Below are 22,550 nucleotides of genomic sequence, written 5' to 3'. Positions count from 1 at the left end.
CCCCCTTCCTAATTGCAAGTCGCTAAACACTATTTTGTGAGTTGCAAAATAGTGTTTGTACATTGCCCACGGGGGTTTTGCATGTGCAAACGGGTAGCAAACCCGTTTGCGCATGCAAAATCTCATTGTACATCTGGCCTCAAGTGAGAATAATGGGCATGCATAGACACAATGAGGTGTTGTTCTGGGTTTGGCACATTTTGTATCAGAGGACACTGACCTTTAAGCTATAAAGGTACAGTATAGGCTACAAATTCTATTGTGAGTACAGTATCAGAATGCTTGTATGCCTCCTTATAATGCTGGGTACTCAGTTGGAAACAAGATTATCATCCATTTGGATCGTGTTTGCCGCATGAGGTTTGTCCTGGGTTATGAGAAACACGCTGAAAGGAAAGGATTACTTGAGATTTCATAACAAGCAAATCTGTGCCCATTTCTTTATTCAGACCATACATGGACAATCATGATGCAGTGCTACAAAGGGAGGTGGGGGTATGTTTATAAGAAGTGGTGTTTCACTGTTTTGCAACTACATGGTGTTGGGAAGAGCTAGAAATAAAAAAAACTGATGCTGATGTGTATGGATGTCCAGTCGGTAAAAAAAGAATCACGCTAAGGTAGAAAAATCTATGTTCAACCAATTAGGATAAGATAGGATAGTATTTGTAAAGCACACTACACCCGAAGGTGTCAAGGCACTGGGCAGACAAGAGCAAAGTAGAAACACAAACAGCTGATTAAGAGGGAAATTTTCAGAAGTTTAGCAGCTAGTAAATAGACGCCAGCAGTCCTTAGTCACTGTCCTGTGCCAAACAGGAAAAAAAAAAAACACAAAAATGCATCTACTTGTAAAAAAAATTAAATTACACTTATCTGAAAGAAGCAATGGAGCAGTCAGGAGGGAACACAGCACAGGACAACAACCCCCTCAACCCCACTTCCAGACAGATGAGCTGCCAGAGTCTCAGAAGAAGAGGAATAAGTATGGCCCCAATATCCATTCCGCTCGCTAAATTTGCGGATTTTCGGCAATTTCGCGATCTGCGAATCTCGCGAAATTGACGCAAAATTCGCAAATACGCTTGCAGGCGGATTTTTTTTTTGTGACCTAGAGGCTGCTTTCTCCTTATCTGCTGCCCTACTCACTCTCTGACCCTTACAAGAGGCATGTGAATACGCATAGAAGCCCTGGGTCACTCTCTGCAGCCATGAGTTTCTCGAGCGCAACCCCTGTGTAGTTCTGGTGACCAGGAGGCTGATTTCTCCTCATCTGCTGCCCTGCTCGCTCTCTGACCCTTACAAGAGGCATGTGAACATGCATAGAAGCCCCGCACCACACACTAGTGGTATCTAACATCTTCCCACCCTTTCTCAACTATGATGGACAGCTCACTCAAGGGACCTTGGCGCCTTTTGGCGCTGTGGCAAAGTTACAGGCACACATGGTCAGTGGAGACAAATCTTCTGGCCCTTTACGCAGCTGCAGTGTAGGAAAAGCACTATACATTTACCCAACGAAGTAGCACTTACTGATTAGCCAGTAAAAAGTACTCCAGTTGAGTAGATGAAAATAGCAAAATAATCCGCGATTTCGCAGGAAAATCCACAAATTTGCTGACTTTTTTGAGATTTCGCGCAAATTCGCGAACAGCAGATCCGCAAAATTCGCCCATACTTAAAGAGGAAGAGGAAACTCAAGTTCAGTCAGGAGGAGAATTCGATCTTGATCACGGCGGCGAATGATCACCAACACCAGCGCTTCGTTAGCTTCAATGTGTCATTGGGGAGTGAAGAACTTGGTAATTTTCGCTCTCAGGGAATACTTACTAATATAACAAAACTTGGCACAGAAGCTGAAATATGAAAAATACATCTTTATTAAACACAATTAAGTGAGGCTATGTCACCCAACTGCCTTAGCAATTGAATGAGGCAGTCTGCTGAATGGTCTCAGCACAGACCTTTTATACCATTTGTTATGCCCTAGGCACACATTTTCTCTTTGAAGTACATTATTGTTGGTCACTCCCAGGACGTGCACACAAAGCACTGTATGATGACAAACCCACTTTTAAGTTTGTTCAGCCCAAAATTAATCATCAAACAAACCCATAATAAACATTCTTCTTAAGACAAGCTGGACAAGACCCATAATGAAAAGGCCGGCAGCCCACATCATAAATAGACCATAAAGAAGGAACAGAAACAGATAGGAGCAAGATAAAGGGGTGTGTGCGTGTACAATAAACATTGCAATGTCCTGCTCTTTGATCTCTATCTGACTAGCTGCCTAACAAGGAACTGGCTCAACGAGGTCAGCCTCGGGCAAGGGAGTCAGCTTGTTCAGGTCACACAGAAGTCAGCTAAGGTGTATGTGTCCCTAGAGACTTGTTTGGCCACAGTCATCCTGTAGCCATCAGCCTATGTGAGGGCAATCACAAAATGGCTGCCGTTCACAAAATGGAACCCGAGGGTTCAGGACGAAAACTCTGATTTCAGGGTGATTCTGTCATTTGAATATGACGAAAATGCTTGTGCATAGTGTACTAGCCATTCTCGGTCTGCTGATATCAAAATCGTCATGATACGACGATGTCTATGACACAGGTCCAAAATTTTCAGTACCACAGACGCTCCTTTTGCCCTTACATAGGCAATAACCTATACTCACGCTAGTCTGAGTCCAGGTCTATATTTATCAAATCATCAAGATGTTGCTGAAGCATAATCCTATCACTTAGCGACTCTCTCGGGACAGGTCTCCTTACACACGCAGTAGCACAAAGGCCATATATGGCAGGACCAAATAGGGAATGCCTCTATCTGTAGTATGTGGTATAAGACCACACACCCAACAATTAGTGATGTTCACTACTAACTGGTGTCGATGCAGAAACTGTACAAAAGGAATTATCAGTAAACTCTGACCTCCTAACTAGTCCATGTTCAGGTAAAATCTGGAAAGAATGCAAAGAAGTAGAAGTAGGAAGAGACATAGGTTGGGAGGTGCGTACAGATGTGAATTGGGCAGCAAAAACAATCCCACCCATAAAGACAATATCATGTTTAAAAACACTAGAAAACACGTTGTTAAGAACATATAGACGAAGTAGAGACCGCTATTACAAATGAAATCATAATTTTTCATAACCCTAAGCAAAAAGTAAATCCTAAAATTATCTAGTAACATTTTATGTCTTCCTATGCATTTCTGTAATTCATTATATGTTCAAGTGAAACAGTGGTGACCCTCATTAATGCTCTGAGGTGAAAAGGGGATACTCTTTCACAGAAAATGGAATTTATTCTGCTTTTACTAAACAGAATACTACTTTAAAATAATGCCAGCAGAACAATAAAATCATTCTCCTAACACTTAAGTATATACAATCACACGGAAACCTCTTCTGAAACCAACTATACCCAGAGTCTGTTCAAAAAGACTCTCTGGCAGGCTTCTATTGTCCAATCAAGTCTGCTCCCGTTGTTGCATGGGCCTTTGAATTCAGGCCTCCCATGCTCTGATGCTCAGTATCTGTTGGAGTACCCTCCTGGCAAACACTCATAGCTCATTCAAAAAGTCTCAATGTCTCAAGGCAGTGCACCGTATCTCTCCTCTGCGGCAGACACTACAGATATTGTGCTCTTCTCGTGCAGACCCGGGACCATTCTCAGACTCCAACACTCATCATTCAGTGTCAGAGGACGCTCAGGCCGCTCGTTCATGGGCACCAGAATGGAGTGCCTTTTGCCACTCTTGGATCCTCCGGTGCACTGCACTTTCCGTTGAAGCAAAGGAAAAAAAGGGGGGTGTGTGTGGCCAAAACTCAGACCAAGGGGCTCAAGGGACTGCACACTGTCAGAGGTTAACCAGCACATAACAGGCGCTCTTTTGCACTGCTCAGGGGACTGCACACTGTCAGAGGTTAACCAGCACATAACTGGCGCTCTTTTGCAGCAAAACCAGCTCCTCTTTTGATGTTGTGCGCCTTCTGATGAAGCAAGTGCGATGCTTTAAATGGTTCATCGTACAACAAGGGGACTGCAAACAGGTGGCCTGCAATCTTCAAAGGAGTGGCCACACGCCATGGGACAATTCTGCTTTGAAATACACTGTCATTCTCAAAGGCAATACAAAAACAAAGGCAATAGGCAAAACAGTGTCTCTAGGCTCTTCAATTGGGTTTCCGTGTGAGAGCATATCTTTCACAGGGACGAGCAAGATGGCCGCAAGGAGGGAATGACTGGGACCAGCTCCGGACCTAGGGATCACTTTCAGTGTAAATCCCGGCCGGAGCGACCCCACCGAATCCCCCCGCCACCCCCACCCGGTCCTAGACATCAACCGGCACCGAGCGTCCTACTAAAGGAGAGAATCTGATCGAGAGATTCTTCCTGCCCCTCCCGTCAATGATGACCAGGCTCCCCGGCGACAGAGACCCTCGTCCACCGGAACCTCGCCCCGCTCCCTCACCCACAGCAGCAACTCTCCAGTAGTGAGCTGTCCCTTTCTCTCACCTGATTAACGAAAGGCGACAAGGCTCCCAGTGACGACGCTGCCGGTCATCAGAATGATCATCAGGAGCAGTGCGGAGCGGGGTAGCAGCGGAGGCTGAGGGTCGCCTGTGCACGTCGTTGGACCCGGTGAGTGACCAACTTGCCCACGATGGGCTGGGGGCCCCGTGCCGGTCTCGACGCTCCTTTCCCCCCGGAGCTGCCTGTTCCAAGATGGCCGCCAGCTCCAAATGAAACGAGACCTCGTCAGAATAGAGGATCCCATTTGACGCATAAAGGCCCCCCCGCCATCGTAGCTGGGGGAATAAAAATAAAAAAGAAAAGCAACGACCAACTATGACGCCCCACCCAATGCCTCCACATTATCCACATCCACTTTGTTCACGCTAAAGCCCGCCTGACCCTAAGATGGCCGCCACTCGGGACACCAAATAGAAAAGGAAAGCAGACTCGAGTGAAGACAACCTATCCAAAACTGCAATACCTTGCAAAGGGGTAGAGGAGGCCCCTATTTACAACGTTTTCCTCCCAGTTAACTGAGCGAATTAAGTAATTTAAGGAACCAATTTCCCCTAGTGAAGGGTCCCTGGAAACCACTATCTACAACACCCATCATCCAAGTATTCTGTTGATCGCCCACCTCTGGGTAGCTACAAATCTGCTAGACAATTAAGGAGGCCCCTATTTACAACGTCTTCCTCTCACTTAACTTGACGAACTAATTTTATTAAAGGATCCAGCTTCCCCAATTGAAGGGACTCTGGAAACCCTTTTTACAATCACTTATCTTTCTAGTTCTCTGTTGAGCATCTACCTTGGGTACTACAAATCTGCTAGCAAATCAAGGAGTTTCCCTTCTCTAAGCACTCCATTACGCAAGCACGACGCCTAGACCCAAGGAGACAAACGCAGATCTCTTGCTCCACCATAATGCCTCCGTCCCTGCGCCTAGACATTCACCCCAGCCTGCACTCAACCAGTTATCTCCTCTGGGACAGAATACCTACGCCATTACCTTCCCGCGCAGTATCTCCTTCAAAGCCCAAAAATGCCTCAAACAGAATTTAATCAGACAACACCCTGAAACTCTTATCGTGGACACCTACCATTGCTCAACGAGAGGACTGAGAAAAACAGACTTCATTTTCCATACCTCTCGACCAGACGCTTGGGTCTCCACCTTTATCTCACTCCTTCCAGTCTCCAAAACCACCGTATCAGAACACAACCGGAAACTAACGATCTCCCCCCTGAACCAACAGTCCCTGACCGGAGACATCTCCATCTCCATCTTCAAGAATGGCACCATTCTAATCCAGGCAAAAGATGACAACCTCGATTTCTTCGACTCCCTCTTTCACACTCTTAAGACGGCCATGGCTCTCTACCCACTACTTACAGGCCCCACCACCTCCCGTGACCCTCACCAAACTTCTATCCCGCAGAGCATGCCTCATCCACCCCATCAATCCCCTCCCCTCGCCCTTAATCACGTCAACATCCACCTGTCCCTCCGAGCCCCTCCCCCCTATCCCACAGCCCCAAGCGCCCGCCCCCCTCTCCCAAAATTCCAGAACCCCCCCACCCCCTCTCACCTACATCCCCTAACGTCCTCCCCCTTCTCCCAAACTTCCAGGACTCCCCTACCCCCCTACCCCTCCTACCTCCCTCCCCCCTCTCCACGTCTCCCGCACCCCCACAGGATCTCAGTCACCTCCCCTTAGAACTCCCAGTCCCCCCGCCGTCTTTGAATCACAGCGCCCTGCGCGATCCCTCACTCCCACTGCTCACGCCATCCCCCGTAGCAAAGACATTCACCTCCCCCAAAGAGACCGTAACCCCCCTCCCTCCCTACTCCCCGCCCATCCGAACTCAAAACTCCAATCAGATCCCCCCCAGCTCGACTACTCCCCCTAATAGTAACTCGCCCAGCAGCCCCGCCCACCACCCTGCCCTTGACCAAAAATTCACGAAAGCTAACCCCGTGCCTCCCTCTCCCGTCTCACTTCCTAACAGTATCTCGCCCCAAACATGCTCTCCCTCACTAGAGGTCCCACAATCGAACTCCAACCTAGACCCGGTCCCCTCGTCACAGACCCCCCCATTCGACGTCCTGCTACACGACCTCTCCCACACCAAAGCCAACTCCACCCACTCGCCCACCTACTCTCCAGCACCTAAACTGACACAACGCCTGGACTTTCTAGAAGCCCAGATCGCGACTCTGATCCTCTGCCTGAAAGAAACCCTATCCTTCCTAGAGAAACTCCAGCCCCCCTCCATGAACGTCCCTCCTCCGCGCCTCCAGCCGCCTACCGCCAAGACTGACTCTCATACCCACACAGGGTCCAAGCCCCCACAGGCTCCCAGCCTCTTCTCTCTAATCCCAGGACTGAGGCTCGAATCGACAGTCCTAGAAGGACGGCTCCCTCCCTCTCGCCACAGGAAGTGACCTCCCTCATCACCTCCTATGAAACCCCGCCTAGGCAGCCTGCTCAAATAATGCCCCCTGACCACCCTCCCTTCTCCTCAATTCAAGTCATTACTGGAGTGGGAAGGGAACCGCCCCGTCGTAAAGCTGCCAGACCTCCACCCTATCTCTCCTCCTTACCCAGAGCTACATCGGTCAATCATATCTCACAGGATGACTCCCAAATAAACTGCATGCTCATAAATTGCAGATACGCCGTCAAACATGCAACAGAAATAGCCGAAACCATCCTCTCACAGGACCTGGACGTAGCCTTCATCACTGAAACATGTCTGAACACTCTATCCAGCCCCATCCTGGACACGCTGGTGCCGCCCGGGTTCTCAATTATACACAAATACAGGCCCATTCACAAAGGCGGCGGAATAGCTATTATCCATAAAAGCGACCTCTCCATCACTGAATCTCCTGCCGTCATCTACAACTCCTTTGACTCCCTCGCGGTCAACATCAATTCGCCTCAACACCCTTCACTCCAATGCCTTCTCCTCTACCATCCCCCGGGCAATACCTCCGAATTTGGCGCTCAGCTGACGGATCTGATCACGCAAACAGCTCTCAACAGTGATTTCAGTATAATTCTGGGTGACCTCAACCTAAGATGGAATGTATCAAAAAACCCGCTCATTCAATCTCTCAACACCCTTATTCATGACCTTGACATGACCCAGCACTGCACAGAGAAAACCCACCATAGAGGAGCAACCCTGGATGCTATCATCGCAGATAAAAAGACAATTTCAATTGACCACATCACCCCAGTAGACTGGTCAGACCATCACGCCATCCTCTTTCATATCAATCACCCGGCGCTCTCCGTCCCTCCCACACAAACATCCCCCAAATGGATCAGAAACTTATCGAGAGTACCTCTTGACAAGCTTGAAAAGGGCCTCAGCTCACTCCTCCCGACCACGACAGAACCCCTTTCAACCACAGAACTCACCTCGCTCTACCATTCCAACTTGGAGCTCGTCTTAGACCAGCTGGCACCAAGGAAACTAAAAAAACAAAGGAACATCCCCTCCAGATCCTGGTTCTCCACTGACATTAACGATGAAAGAAGACACCTAAGATACTTGGAAAGATCCTGGAGGGCCAACCCCTCCTCTCGCAACCGGGACCAGCTCAAGGCAGCCCGCAGAAAGCTACTACAACCATATCAAGAACAAAAAGTCGTCCTTCTTCTGCGCGGCCCTTGATAATGCCAAAAACCGCCCCAAAGAACTTTTCAACATCATCAAGAACCAAACCTCCATTCCGATAACAAGAGACATGGTAGCGTCCAAATCCCAATGTGACGACTTTGCCAGCTTCTTCAATGAAAAAATCGCGAAAATTGACCGATCTCTCGGCACGTTGCCCTCAGACCACCCCGCTTCAACTCCCCATTTAAGACCAACAATCACATCCACTCGCTGGTCCTCCTTCCAACCTATCCAGGTTGAAGTGATAAGTAATCTCATAGCCTCTGCCAAACCCTCCACCCACTCCCTTGATCAGCTTCCCCCGAGAGTGACCAAAGACTTGAGGCTCACCCTAGCCCCTATATGGGCCAAGATCATCAACAGCTCTCTGAGCGAGGGCTCCTTCCCGGACTGCCTTAAAATAGGTCAAGTCACGCCTCAAAAAAACCGGGCCTTGACATACAGGATATGAATAACTTCAGACCAGTCTCGAACCTTCCACTACTATCCAAAATCTTGGAAAGATGTGTGCTGTCGCAACTTTCCCAGCACTTAGAGAACACAAAGCTTCTAGACCCACATCAATCAGGGTTCAGAAAAGGCTGCAGTACTGAAACCGCAATACTTAACGTCCTAGACGATCTTCACATGTCGCTCGACTCCAACTATTTCAGCCTTCTCATCCTCTTAGACCTATCGGCTGCATTTGACACAGTCGATCATGCCCTACTAATCAATGTCCTAAAGGAGAGAGCAGGCCTCGAAAAGACTGTCCTAAAATGGTTCTCCTCCTTTCTTAACAACCGCTCACAAAGAATAAAAATTTAAACTTGCGAATCAGACATTCTTCCCATCAGCAGAGGAGTTCCTCAAGGGTCTGTACTCTCTCCTCAACTCTTCAACATTTACATGGAGCCCTTCACCTTAATTCTAAGGAAAGCTAACATCCCCTTCCACCTTTATGCGGACGACACGCAACTCTATCTGGAAACCACATCGATCTCGGACATCCACAGACTGAACCACACACTTACCGAAGTTCAGCTCTGGCTCTCTTCCAACCACCTCAAACTCAATGAGGAAAAAACTGAAGTGCTCCTAATCTCTAACAAAGAAGAAAACCCCCAAATTCTGGATTGGCTCAAAGCCTTAAACGCTCTAAATGTGCCGCTTGTTCCATCGAACTCCATAAAATCCCTAGGGATCACCCTTGACCCCAAACTGGATATGAAAGAACACATCTCAAAAACTGCCAAAAGTGCCTTCCTGAACCTGAAATTGCTCTACAAACTAAAACCATTCCTCCCCACAAAAGACCTGAAACAGGCCACGCAGGCTCTGGTCCTCTCCAGAATTGACTACGGCATTGCCACTCTGACTGGAACAGCCAAATCTCACCTACGTCCTCTGACCTCTGCCCTAAATGCAGCTGCAAGAATGATCACGGGAACAAAGAAATATGAACACATCACCCCAGCTCTGAAGGATCTGAAATGGCTCCCTATTGACCAACGAGCTAGCTTCCGCACAGCTTGCCTCACACACAAAGCCCTGCATACGGGCAAACCGGAATACCTGGCCAACAAGCCCAAAAGGGCCGGGCAGTCTAGAAACCTCAGAAGCTCCAACACGCTCCTACTCATTCCTCTGAAATCCCAGAAACTCTCAACATCTAGCAAATCCTTCGCGGGCAATGCTCCCAAGATATGGAACTCCATCCCCCCACACATCAGAATGACCGCATCCTTCCCAAAATTCAAGAAGCTACTCAAAATCCTCTTCCTTGAGCGCTCCGGAACCAACTAGAACTAAACCCAGTCTTTATAGTTTCATGTTCTCGCTCACCCCAGAGCTGATTGACTTGCCTACGACTCTCCGCCCTGGTTCACGCCTGGCTGCTATTGTATAGAGTGTACTCACTCCTGTGTTCATTGACCTGCTTTTTGTCCGCATTATCTGTCTAACCCATGTATATTTGCTGTGAAGCGCTCTGATACCCTCGGGTCCAGCCAGCGCTATACAAAACTTTAATAAATAAATAAATAAATAAATCATCATAGCGACATGGGAATTCTATCTGAATGGATGTCCTCACACATAGTGGCATCGTCTAATTGGGTAAACACATTTTATCTCAATTATTACATATAAGTGTTCCTATAATTCTCATCTAGAACATCTCAAAAGCGGGATCACATACATATTATCTTAATAATTGTGCACCAGGTGGGACTATGCAATGCAAAAGCTAATTATCAAGATGTGGAAACAAAAGACAAGAACTAAAGAGTCCTGGTATTTCCATTATTTATAATATATCTGGTCCATCAAAAATTAAAGCAGTAAAAAGGAACTAAAAACCAATTTTAGAATAGGTATTGAATTTGTCATATTAAAAAAACGTAATGTGTCTCCTATTGAGGTGTCAGTTAATCAGTCCTAACAGTCCTAACAGTCAGACTGGAAAAACATCAGAATAGGCCTAAAGAAAATTCTTAGAAACCAGTCTAGTTATGCAACAGGGAATTATACATAAAATGGGGGTCCATGGTACATTACTGCAATCTGAAAGTCTGAACCTGAACAATACACTAATAATAATAAAAAACTGACTAGTGAAAGGAATACGGAAAAGAGAATAGGACACAGCTAAAATCCCCAATAACTAGGCCTGATGTGCTTGGGTGATAGTCAGGCATGTGACACAATACCAAGAGTATGGGTGATACACAAAAAAAACTCTCAATAGTTTACAATTTTAACTCTACCGCTGGCCCTCTGTACCAGATATGGTAATCTCAGCTAATGTTCCAGTTCCTTCTTCAGGAAAAAATGAAACCTGGTTTCTTTTACGGTCCAGAGCCATAGGAAGGCCACTTAGGAAGCAGAATAAAACCGACTAATGTGATATAGAAATTAGATCACCATGTACAAGAGTCACAAATCTATAATTTATCCTTACGCCCAATCAGGATATATAATTTTGGGGCTGCCTGTTCCTTACAGGAAAGGGCAGTATCGTGACTACAAATGACACAATTTGCTGTTTATTTTTCTTCAATACTTATAGCCAAATTTGACATACACTGGTGAAGTGTTATCTGTCTGGTTCACAATATAAAAAAAAACTTATCTGTGAATTTCAGTATCAGCGAAAATTTTACCCAACTGTTGACAGCGACACGTATCGTCATACATGTCACAACAACACAGGTGAATTTGTAATAATTTCTTAAGCAGCAACATACAACATAAAACATGCAAAAACGCACAAAACGGATGTCAAGCCATCAGATAGACTCGCTGTAAAACGATAGCATATATAAATGAGCGGTGACGCATAATACCGTGTAAGGATACCCTCCTTTTTGACAGTAGATCACCAATAGTGGGTATCTGCTGTCAAATACAACTTTCGGACACACAGAACCAGCAAGAACAATTCATGATAGAACAAAATACACAAACATGAAAAACGCATGGACATTTCTTTTCAAAGGAGTTGCGCAAAAAAAACCCCATCTCATTTCAACCAACCAAACTCATGTGTCTTGTTAGGCTTAAAAGCCCCCAGAGCAATCCATGAATGATCTGTGAGGAGAAGCAAAAAGGAAAAAAATACACAGCACACAAAAGAGAGACATTTCTGACACCAATTGTAACTTTTAAGCAGCAGACAAAACATGATACATATTAACAAACACAAAAATAAATTTCCATTACTTAACTGTTACCATCTTGTCAGTCACCTTGCAACATGAAGCCTTTTTAACTTTTAGAGGTAAAATCCTTTCCCTGACACCTAGAATTAGCCTTGTGCCATAATCTCCATGATAAAAAAAACTTCTTAATTGACAAATCGTTCTTACTTATTCATGTAGGCTTCAACATTTTAGTAAAAGGCTGCATCTTATTTTTTTTTGTCTAAGACGTAATGCAACACTTCGTTTTCTGTACTAGCAGGCATTATTTTTTAGAGCAGAAATACAAATGTCATGATGTTGGGACTTTTAAAGAAACCTTTCAAGAAACCTTTTTTATATTTCCCTTTGGAATTAAATCTTTAACTTTAAACCATAAATTCCACCTTTCAGAGGCCTGTTTATCAACGTTATTCTGCATTTCACAGAGACAAGGCACGAATTTAAAAGGTCACAAATGTCAACATGACAGCCTCATCCATTGTTTACAGAAAACTAAAGATTGCATCTTAGCGCAACCGGAGCAACCTGTTCTCCTAGCCCACAGTTTCTGCTCATTGTTTTTAGGCTGACAAAGACAGACCAGTTTTTAGAACAAATGTTTGTTGCAATAGTAGTCATTTCAGCAAATTTAATTGGATCTCACTGGGCCATTTAAAATTAAAACCAAATGGGGACAACCTGCAAATTTGTATTATACACAAATGTATGCATTTACTGAAGCCAGAGACACTTTCAAGCTATGGTAAATGATAAGAATGCTGTGTTAAAAATCCATTTAACTCAATTTCGACTTTTATCTTTGGGGCACTTAAAAATAAATATCCTATACTTGTTTTACATATTAATCATCCTCAGGATGTTCTTTACACATTACAGATATTAGACATTAGTCATATCTCATGTAAATCCTTGGAAAAATTAGTTTTTTACGCCTGCGCCAAGTGAAAACCAACATGCAAATTACCTAATTACACCGTAACACATAACTTAAATCAAATTTTAATACTAGGAGGTCATGGTATGAGTATTAAGCTTTATAAATATCAAAAACGATTTTAAAAAACACTTATTTTTTTCTCAAATAATTTTTCCATAATTAATAATTTTTCGTTCAATGAAACCAATTATCTGTTTTAATGATAATTCCACATGTAAAGGTAAGCTGCATCCCTTGCCTATCATTTTTAGATGTATTCATTTCTGCGCCTATGCACAAAAATCCTAACTTAAAACATGACATTTTTTGGCGCCATTTTTAAAGGACAATCAGTATTTAGTGACAGAACCAAAAATATACTTCAAAAATGCTTTCAGAGAGGAAAACCGCATTTGGAATGTCTCCCAGTGATACAAAGGGATGAACCTTAGTTTTGTAACCCTGTAAAACACTATTCTGAAATGAAAAAGGCCAACTGTGATTAACTAACGGCTAAGTCCTGTGCTAAATAACGATTCCAATGCTATTTATGGCCTTCGAAAAACAACATCTGCTGCCTTAAGGCAGGAAAGGCCCTGCATAGTGCTGAAACCTGAGCACGCTTTCAGTTTTACTGAAAACAGACATTTCAAGTTTTAAAAATGCGCGTGCAAAAAGATGCATTTAAATCTAGCAAGAACAAAAAATTCACTTTAGCTGAGGTGTTTGCCTTTTACACGTACTACAATGCATGTAGGTACAAAAATGCTATAAATTCGTTTTTCTAAAAAAAAAAAACACACAGTTTATTTTTGAGGCCTTTTATATTCCTAGTGAATGCGAATTTTAACTTTATCTATTTTAAGCATTTAACATTTTGCACATATGCGTTTTGCTTAGTCTATCAATTAAATGGCAACATATAGCGATTTTAGCATGTCGCATGGCAAATCGCTGCATCTCATTTAATTTCCACCTAATATTAATTAATCTAATATTTTACTTAACAGACTGAAAAACATCAAGAAACCCACAACCACATCTTGAGCTCATTTCAGACAAAAACAGAAAGTGTTCAAACATTCAGGACACACAATACAGCGCTATACGTATTTGTTTCATAAATTGCGCGAACGCTATTCACATACCGAAGTTACACTAATGAGAAAAGCCACATAGATATTTAAACACACATTGAACCCACAAATCGGTCTGCATATCTCTATTCATAAAACTGCGCAGAACAAAGGATCCTCATTTTGTATTATGTCATATTTTAATTCCCTGGGGATACAAAATCACCAAGGAAGAAATATGTTTTTAAATCTAAACCTATTTAGATATCCCCTTTAGGGGAAGCCGGCTAATCCAAACGTATACAAAGTTGGCCAACACAAAGCTCCAAATTTGCTAAGATCAGGCATCTTATAGCTCACTAATCTAGCTTCAAACTTCAAGGGGCTATCTCTTTCGATACACTCGTAAATATACAAGACCCTCGGTTTTTGAAAATTGCAATATTCAAATAAAACTAAGGACCAAACAAACTAAGAACCAATCAAAGAACCAAAGAACAAAGGACTGGGAGCGACCCACTTATACTTAACTCTTACTTTTACTAATCAAAAATGTTATGCAGATTCTAACTGTCAAGTTCTACATGACCTAACGGTCTTTTCAAGAATACTCACGCCAAAAAGGTTATCAGTCAGGAGTGACATCATGCGGAGGATCAAAAATCAGGAAGATCAGAAATATACTGGGCCGCAGAATCAAAGAATCTCCAGAATCCCCGTGCACAGAGTACCTTCTTAGTAGAATCTTGCTCTGTCCTCCTCAGTTTATTTCAGTCTCCTGGCACGATCACTCCCACAGAAAGTCGCTTCTCTGATGAGCCCTACGTTGGGCGCCAACTGAAGAACTTGGTAATTTTCGCTCTCAGGGAATACTTACTAATATAACAAAACTTGGCACAGAAGCTGAAATATGAAAAAGACATCTTTATTAAACACAATTAAGTGAGGCTACGTCACCCAACCGCCTTAGCAATTGAATGAGGCAGTCTGCTGAATGGTCTCAGCACAGACCTTTTATACCATTTATTATGCCCTAGGCACACATTTTCTCTTTGAAGTACATTATTGTTGGTCACTCCCAGGACGTGCACACAAAGCACTGTATGATGACAAACCCACTTTTCAGTTTGTCCAGCCCAAAATTAATCATCAAACAAACCCATAATAAACATTCTTCTTAAGACAAGCTGGACAAGACCCATAATGAAAAGGCTGGCAGCCCACATCATAAATAGACCATAAAGAAGGAACAGAAACAGATAGGAGCAAGATAAAGGGGTGTGTGCGTGTACAATAAACATTGCAATGTCCTGCTCTTTGATCTCTATCTGACCAGCTGCCTAACAAGGAACTGGCTCAACGAGGTCAGCCTCGGGTAAGGGAGTCAGCTTGTTCAGGTCACACAGAAGTCAGCTACGGTGTATGTGTCCCTAGAGACTTTTTTGGCCACAGTCATCCTGTAGTCATCAGCCTATGTGAGAGCAATCACAAAATGGCTGCCATTCACAAAATGGAACCCGAGGGTTCAGGACGAAAACTCTGATTTCAGGGTGATTCTGTCATTTGAATATGACGAAAATGCTTGTGCATAGTGTACTAGCCATTCTCGGTCTGCTGATATCAAAATCGTCATGATACGACGATGTCTATGACACAGGTCCAAAATTTTCAGTACCACAGGAGGAAAAAGACCATATGGCAGTCCATAGTGTACAAGGTGAACAGGTTGCCAAAGTAAAGAGGACAGTGACTGACAGTAAAAAGCGCTGGCATAATTTTAAGCGCAAAACAGAGGAGAAACTGGCAACCAATCTCAAGGCAGCAAGGCAGACGGGAGGTGGAAGTCCAGAGCCCCAGGAGCAGCTGGATTCCTTGGAGGAGGGGGTGCCGCAGTCATCTCTGAGGAGTCGATGGTTGGAGTTGTGGGACTGGACAGTACTAACTATAACAAACTACATCAGCAACAGGGTGAGTCCCAACAAGGGCCAATGTTGAGAAGTATGTAATGCTGTGCAGTCCAGGCAACTATGTCCCAGCGCTCTGCAGCACTGTCTGCAGGACAAATAATAGACATCTGGCTCATCTATGCTTAGACATGACATCAATGGAAGGCTCATGGGCATTTGGATAATGTGTTCATGTAGGGCATTGTCACAAGCCTTCTAACTGTGCTATCCAATGCCATAAGAAAACGGCATAAGTGCACCCTTTCTACAAGATACGGTGCATTCCTGTCTTTTATGCTAGTGCCGCATCACAAACAGTAGATGATCGACAAAGCAGGCAACCTTGCACCCAGGTTCAAGGATACCTGCATTGGTGCTAGCCAGCGTAATGTGCACCAACGTAAAGGAAAACACAGGGATGCGCCGCATTGTTGTATAGACAGTGCAACCGTGCACTTTCCTATTCACACTGCTTGGTGCAGCAAGGTGGTTTCTTGCACTGCGCCACATGTCAATGAAAGATGCCCCTTTGGCTCACCTGGGCCCATGCACATTAACCTAGCCTTCAAATACCTATCATATAATTGGTATCTCCCAGGAGAAACAACACACCTGAGGGTTGGGGGAGAGGTAGGCATGGGTAGTATTTACACATTGGGACATTTCAAGAGTGACGTCCATACTCCCCCAGATTTGACTACATGGCATGCAGCTGTCCTAGCATGAAGGCTCAGAGCACACAGGTGTCAGCTGTTACGGTAGGAACCACCTGAACACCTCTAACCTACTTACTCTGACTGGGTATGGGGTGAATGCAAATGATGTACACCAGAGTACCAGGAGGCATACTTACAATGAAATAGCACAGGTTTTGATGCCAACAAATCAGCAGCACTGAGCTGCATCATTGCAAAAAAACATGAATGGGCTGTATTTACAAGAATATGTGCCACCCTTGTCCTCACTCTTCCACCGCTGTAAAAAGAATTGCTGTGCACCAAAGCAGACACCCTTGCACCATGGCGCAAGGGTGCCTGTGTTGGAACTTGGATGTTTATTATCCATGCCAGTGCAAATGAAAAAACATGGGGGTGTGCCATGCCCTTGTGAATTTGGTGCTTTCCTATGTTTGTGGAATGACACAGGGTGGCTCAACTAAAGTGCTCGCACCACCGGTTTGTGACAATTCTAAGTGAACATGCTCCTAGGTAGGTACATGCCACCATTCCCAGCAATACTACCATTTGGTCGGCTGCCTGACACATCACTCTATAACAGCCTGCCATTTCAGTTATTGGATTTGGTCCTGCATAATGTGTTATATGCGCATGATAGTCAATGTATGATCGGGGTGCAATCACTGAGTGGCAGAAAGTCGGCTGCCAGTACCAAATATGGAACAGCCAGAGGAGGCATGTACACATATATGTGCATGGGTCTAATTAAAACGATGGGTGACAGTCTGCTGACAACCAACTCTGGTGCTGATGAAATAGCTTGAACGTAAGTGATCGTAATCTGACTAGTATGACTGGGCCCATCCACTCAGAGTAGAAGTGAGAACAATGCTGATATACTGAATCTGAAAGGGAAATATAGTGCTATTTGCAATCCACACCTTTTCATAACAGCTGTCCTACGCATTAATGAGGAACTCAAACTGTAATGCGTTGCACCTTTAGTGTCAACTGCATTACTCATGTCAACATTTAAGAGAGTTCAGCAGCAGCATTTCCCCATTTCATTGCAGAGTATGAACCCCCACCTCCTGGCCAGTTGGCCGTCCTGGGCTTCAGCAGTGATGGGGATGGTAATAACATGCCAACCATCACCCAAGACACCCTACAAAAACTTCTGAACTCAATCAGGACATCATCTGCTGACACAGGAAGGGTCAGAAGCATTGTGGCGCCTCCACTTTCCATCCCTACCAATCAACGGGTACCACCTGCCACCCCACCCGGACCCCTGGACTCCAATGACCCATAGATTACTTTCCAAATTATTGTGGAAGGAGTCCAGCTGAAGTTGGTAGAGCAGGTGCAGGCCAGGTTGGAGATTGTGGTGCCCACCGTAGAGGGAGTCTGTTCAATCAATCACTCAAGGTTGGTATAGCCCAATTACTCACAAGTGAGGGTCTCAATGTGCTGGGGGCAGCTCCATTGAGTGCTGGGGTCATCCGAAGAGAAAGGTCCATCCAGAACTTGTGCAGTGTGGGGCCTTGCCGGATGTGATGGGGATGTCATTCTAGGCCTTAGCTGCAAGGTAGGAGAAGGACTTCCCTCATGTTCTGGTCCTTTAGATCTGGACAGTGGCCAGAGAGAGGTTGGCTGATCAGAAGTGTCTTTTGGGTGCATAGTGGAGAGACGGTCGTTCAGGTATGTTGGTCAGGTCTTGTGCAGGGTCTTGTGCACGTGGATGAGGTGTTTGAAGGTAATTCATCTTTCAACTGAGAGCCAGTTGAGATCACAGAGGAGTTGGGTGATGTGGCTGCAATGGGAGATGTCAAGTATCAGTCAGGCTGCTGCGTTCTGGATGGCCTGGAGTTTGTGAAGGAGTTTCTTGTTGATTCTGTCACAGAGTGCGTTGCTGTAATCTAGTCTGCTACTGATGAAAGTGAGCATGACAGTTCTTTGTGATTTGGAAGGAATCCTTCTGAACGTCTTTCAAAGCATGCAGAGCATTTTGAAGCAGGTTGAGGATATGGCGTTCATGTGGCGGTTCATTTTGAGCGATGAGTACAGTATGATACTCAGGTTTTGTGCGTGGTCTGTCCAGGTGGGGAGATTCCCTAGGGTGGGGAGCCAACAGGAGTCGTCCCATGTGGAGGGGATGGGGCCCAGAGTGAGTACTTCTTTTTTCTCAGAGTTGAATTTCAGGCAGCTGTTCTTCATCCAGTTTGTGACGGCTTTCATTCCTTCTCGGAAGTTGCGTTTGGTGATGTTGGGTCCGATAGTGAAGGAGAGAATAAGCTGGGTTTCGTCAGCGTAAGGGACGATGTTGAGCCCATGGTTCCTGATGATGGTTGTGACTGTGAGGGGAGCCATGTAGATGTTGAAGAGGTGGAGCTGAAGGATGAGCTCTGTGTCACTCCACAGTTGGTCTCTGTCAGTTCCAAGAGGTAGGTTGGGAGTCTGACTCGCTGAGTTCTGCCGGTGAGGAATGAGCATATGCAGACAAGGGCCTTGTCGCGGATGACAGTCTAGTGGCTAGGGCACGGTTTGAGATGGTGTCAAAAGGATGAGGGCTACTGGTTTTCCCCAGTCAAGGAGAGAGTGGTTGTCATTGGTAGCGGCATGTAGGGAGGTCTCTATGCTGAGGTTGCTGTGGATTCCAGATTGGGAGATGCCCAGGACATTGTTAGGTTATATGAATTTTTCTAGCTGGGTGTTGACAGCCTTTTTAATGAAATTGGCTATGAATGGAAGCAGGGAGATTGTCCGGAAGTTTTTAAGGTCTGTCAAGTCAGCAGAGGGTTTCTTCAGGAGGGGGTTGATCTCGGCATGTTTCCAATCGTCGGGGAAGATGGTGGTCTCGAGTTGGCCGGTGACCATCTGACATAGTTTGGGTGCGAAGGCCAAGGCAGCTCTGTTAAAGTTGTGGGATGGGCAGGGGTCTGAGGGTTCCCCGGTGTGTATGCTTCTCAAGGTCTTCAAGGTGCCTTCTACTGTGAGCAGGGTTTGTCGGGTGCCATTGCTTGGAGGGAGAACAGGAGAACAGGAGCGGTGTGGAGGTCATGGTTTTCGAAGTTGTTGTAGATCATTTTGATCTTAAGGTCAAAGAAGGTGCTGAGTCAATTGCCGAAGTCATGTGAGGGTGGGACGTTCATTGTTTTGCTGCAGGGTTTGGCAAATGCCTTGATAATGGAGAAGAGTTATTTGTGAGCATTGTTGAGGATTCTGTCTTGGATAGATTTTTTCCTTGTGAACTTGACAAGATGGTGGTATGCAGTGGTTGCTGCTCAGTAGGCGGCATGTGTTTCCAGGGTTTTGTTCTTCCATGTCTTTGCAAGTCAGCGTCGGGAGCATTTGGATTCTTGGCGTGCAGGGGTTTACCTACTTGCTTTGTTGATATGACTTCCTATGGCTTTCTAGAGGATGGCAAGTGTGTTGTCGCAGTTTGTGATCCAGTGGTGGAGATTGCGTGCTACAGTGTTAGCATCTGGTGTACATAGAGGTGGGGAGCTGACGAAGGCAGAGGTGAGTTGGTCTTTGTTGAGTTTGTTCCAGCTTCTACGAGGGAGGCAGTGGGCATGATTGTGTACAGTGTTTTTTTCTTTTTATTAGGAGAAGTGGATGCAGTGGTGATCTGTCCAGAAGAGTTTCTGTGATGTGGCTTTAGGATATGGGGATTTCTTCAGCAAAGACGGGGTTGAGTTTGTGTCCTGCTGTGTGCGTGGATGTGGTGACTAGTTGTTTGAGTCCTATGTTGGCAAGGTTCTCTAGGAGGGAGGTGGTGTTTGGTTCATCAAGGTTGTCCAGGTGGAAGTTTAGGTCTCTAGCAGGATGCAGTCTATATTGAGTGCATGGGGTGGGATGAGGTCAGTGATGGTGTCAGTGAATGGAGAATGGGGCCAGGTGGTTTGTAGATGAGGGTTCCACGGAAAGTCGTTTATGATTTAGCCTGAATGTGGAAGTGGAGGTGCACCATGAGTGTTGTTGTTGTCATTTGGGGTCGTGGCAGTTATGCAGGGGGTGCCTTTGTGGTTAATGGCAATGCCTCCTCCAGGGCAGGTGGGCAGTCCCTGAGCAGAATATTGTATCTGCCAGGATTGGCAGTGGCGATGTCAGGTGCAGAGTTACCATTGGTCCAGGTTTCTCTGAGGAAGGCAACGTCAGGCAAGAAGGTATTGAGGAAATCCCAGATTTCCGTGGCATGCTTGTGTAGGGAGTGTAGATTGAGGAGGATGCAGTTGGTGGCTGGAGGTGTGGCAGCTGTGTAAACAGGAGAGAAGGCTTTGGTGTTGTTCGGCACTGAGAGCTGGCAGTTGTTGTTGCATCCAGGCTTGAGGGCATGGAGGTTGTTGAAGTTGTAGTGAGGTGCGTCAGAGGACCAGGGTCCCTGGTGCTGGTCGTGGTCAGGTCTCAGATAGGTGCAGACGGGCTTGTCTTTGGCGGGTGGATCAGCTGGGAGATAGGAGAGGCAAAGTCACACTGGAGGGGCTGCTGGGGCAGCAGCATCAGGGACAAATCGCAGGGAAAGAGAAAAAAAGGGGAGACAAGAAAAGAAATGATAAAATAAGAGAAAACGAACAAAAGAGAGAACAGAGAGCCCATAGAAAAAAAGGCAATGAAGACAGCAGAAGAGCAGAGTGCTCTCCCACTGGACCACAGTGGATGAGGTACAGGCAGGAGCCTGCGTATGGCGGAGGGCCTTGCACATCCTGCAGCAGAGCACTTAGGGCTGAGGGGCTGCATTCAGTGTTAGAGCTGCGATGGGGACAGCAGGCACACTGACCAGGTCACTTGTACGTCTGTTGGTGCCTCAGTTCCAATAGAAATAACACTGCCACCATCAGGCATCTACTCTCTGCTCTGTGGCCTCCAGCAGTCCCTGGCTGACATCTCTCGTTTCATGAGGTAGAGGCATGAACAAATGCCCTGCCAAAGTGGCACCAGTGAGGGGGCCAACTACTTGTGGTAATGGAGCTGTTGGCTAAATACAGGTAATTATTAAACCTGCAAGCTTCTCTGGATCATGGGAAAAGTGGTATTTCCATTGATCAGGGTCGCCCATCTGAAGAGGACTTCAGACATATTCAAGTAAATAGAGCACTGGCAATACCATGATAATGATCCCAGCAATGTCTTATGACTAAGATATGACTGATAGCATTCTAGTGTTGCATGCCGATAAAAGGCTATTCTTCCATCAGCCTTTACTGTTCATTAGCACTACTTGACTACCTCCACCAGAAGCTAATATATTTATATATACATATATTCACTGAAAAAACCATAGGTTTCACACCAGTTATAGTTAGGAATTCGCATTTAAAAAACCTATTAAATTCACCGAAAAAAACATAGGTTTTCCACCAGTTATAGTTAGCTGGATATTTTACACGCATAAAACCATTGAAATTCCCACGTTATAGTTAGTTGGACTCACTATAACTTGCGCGTGCAATGCACTGCTGATGATGTCACATATTACATCACTCAGAACATGGTCAGTGACATCACTCATGTCATGGGCTTGAGTAAAACAGCAAAAAAAGATAAGTAATGCAGTGTGTGTGACTTATAGGGAGTCAGTGGGTGTAGGTCGGGGTGTGGGTGTGTAAGGTGTGTCTGTGGGTGTGGCTGTGTGGGGTGTTTCGGTGTCGGTGGAGGTGAGGGTGTGTGAAATATGTGTGAGGAGTGTATGAGTGTGGGGTGTATATGTGTGCGATGTATGTGTGTGTATGGAATGTGTGTGTGTGTTTGAGGAGTGTGTGTGGGAGGATTTTTTATGTGTATGAGGTGTGTGTGTGGTGTGTGTGGGGTGTATGTTACAGGTGTGTGTATGTGTTGGAAGGGGGATGAGGTGTATGTGTAGGAGTAAGGTACATAATTAAGAAAAAGAGAATGAGTGAAGAAGCAAAGGAAGGGAACAGAGGGTAAGTGAAGTAAAGAATAGGGATTGAAAGAAGTTGAATATGAGAGGGGAAATAGGGAAAGGGGAGTAAACATGTAGAATAAGAATAAGTGAGGGAAGCAGAGTAAAGACA

The 22,550-nt window shown here is 45.3% G+C and overlaps 1 pseudogene; it reads left to right on the top strand.

Annotated features, from left to right (window-relative positions):
• Window positions 1-15,587: 15,587 nt before the first annotated feature.
• The window catches only part of LOC144751999 (vomeronasal type-2 receptor 26-like), a 56,382-nt pseudogene continuing 49,419 nt past the window's right edge, over window positions 15,588-22,550 (top strand).

The sequence above is a fragment of the Lissotriton helveticus genome, chromosome 4_2 (genome assembly GCF_964261635.1).
Source record: "Lissotriton helveticus chromosome 4_2, aLisHel1.1, whole genome shotgun sequence".
NCBI classification, from domain to species: domain Eukaryota; kingdom Metazoa; phylum Chordata; class Amphibia; order Caudata; family Salamandridae; genus Lissotriton; species Lissotriton helveticus.
This window is presented reverse-complemented; position numbering and strand designations above follow the sequence as displayed.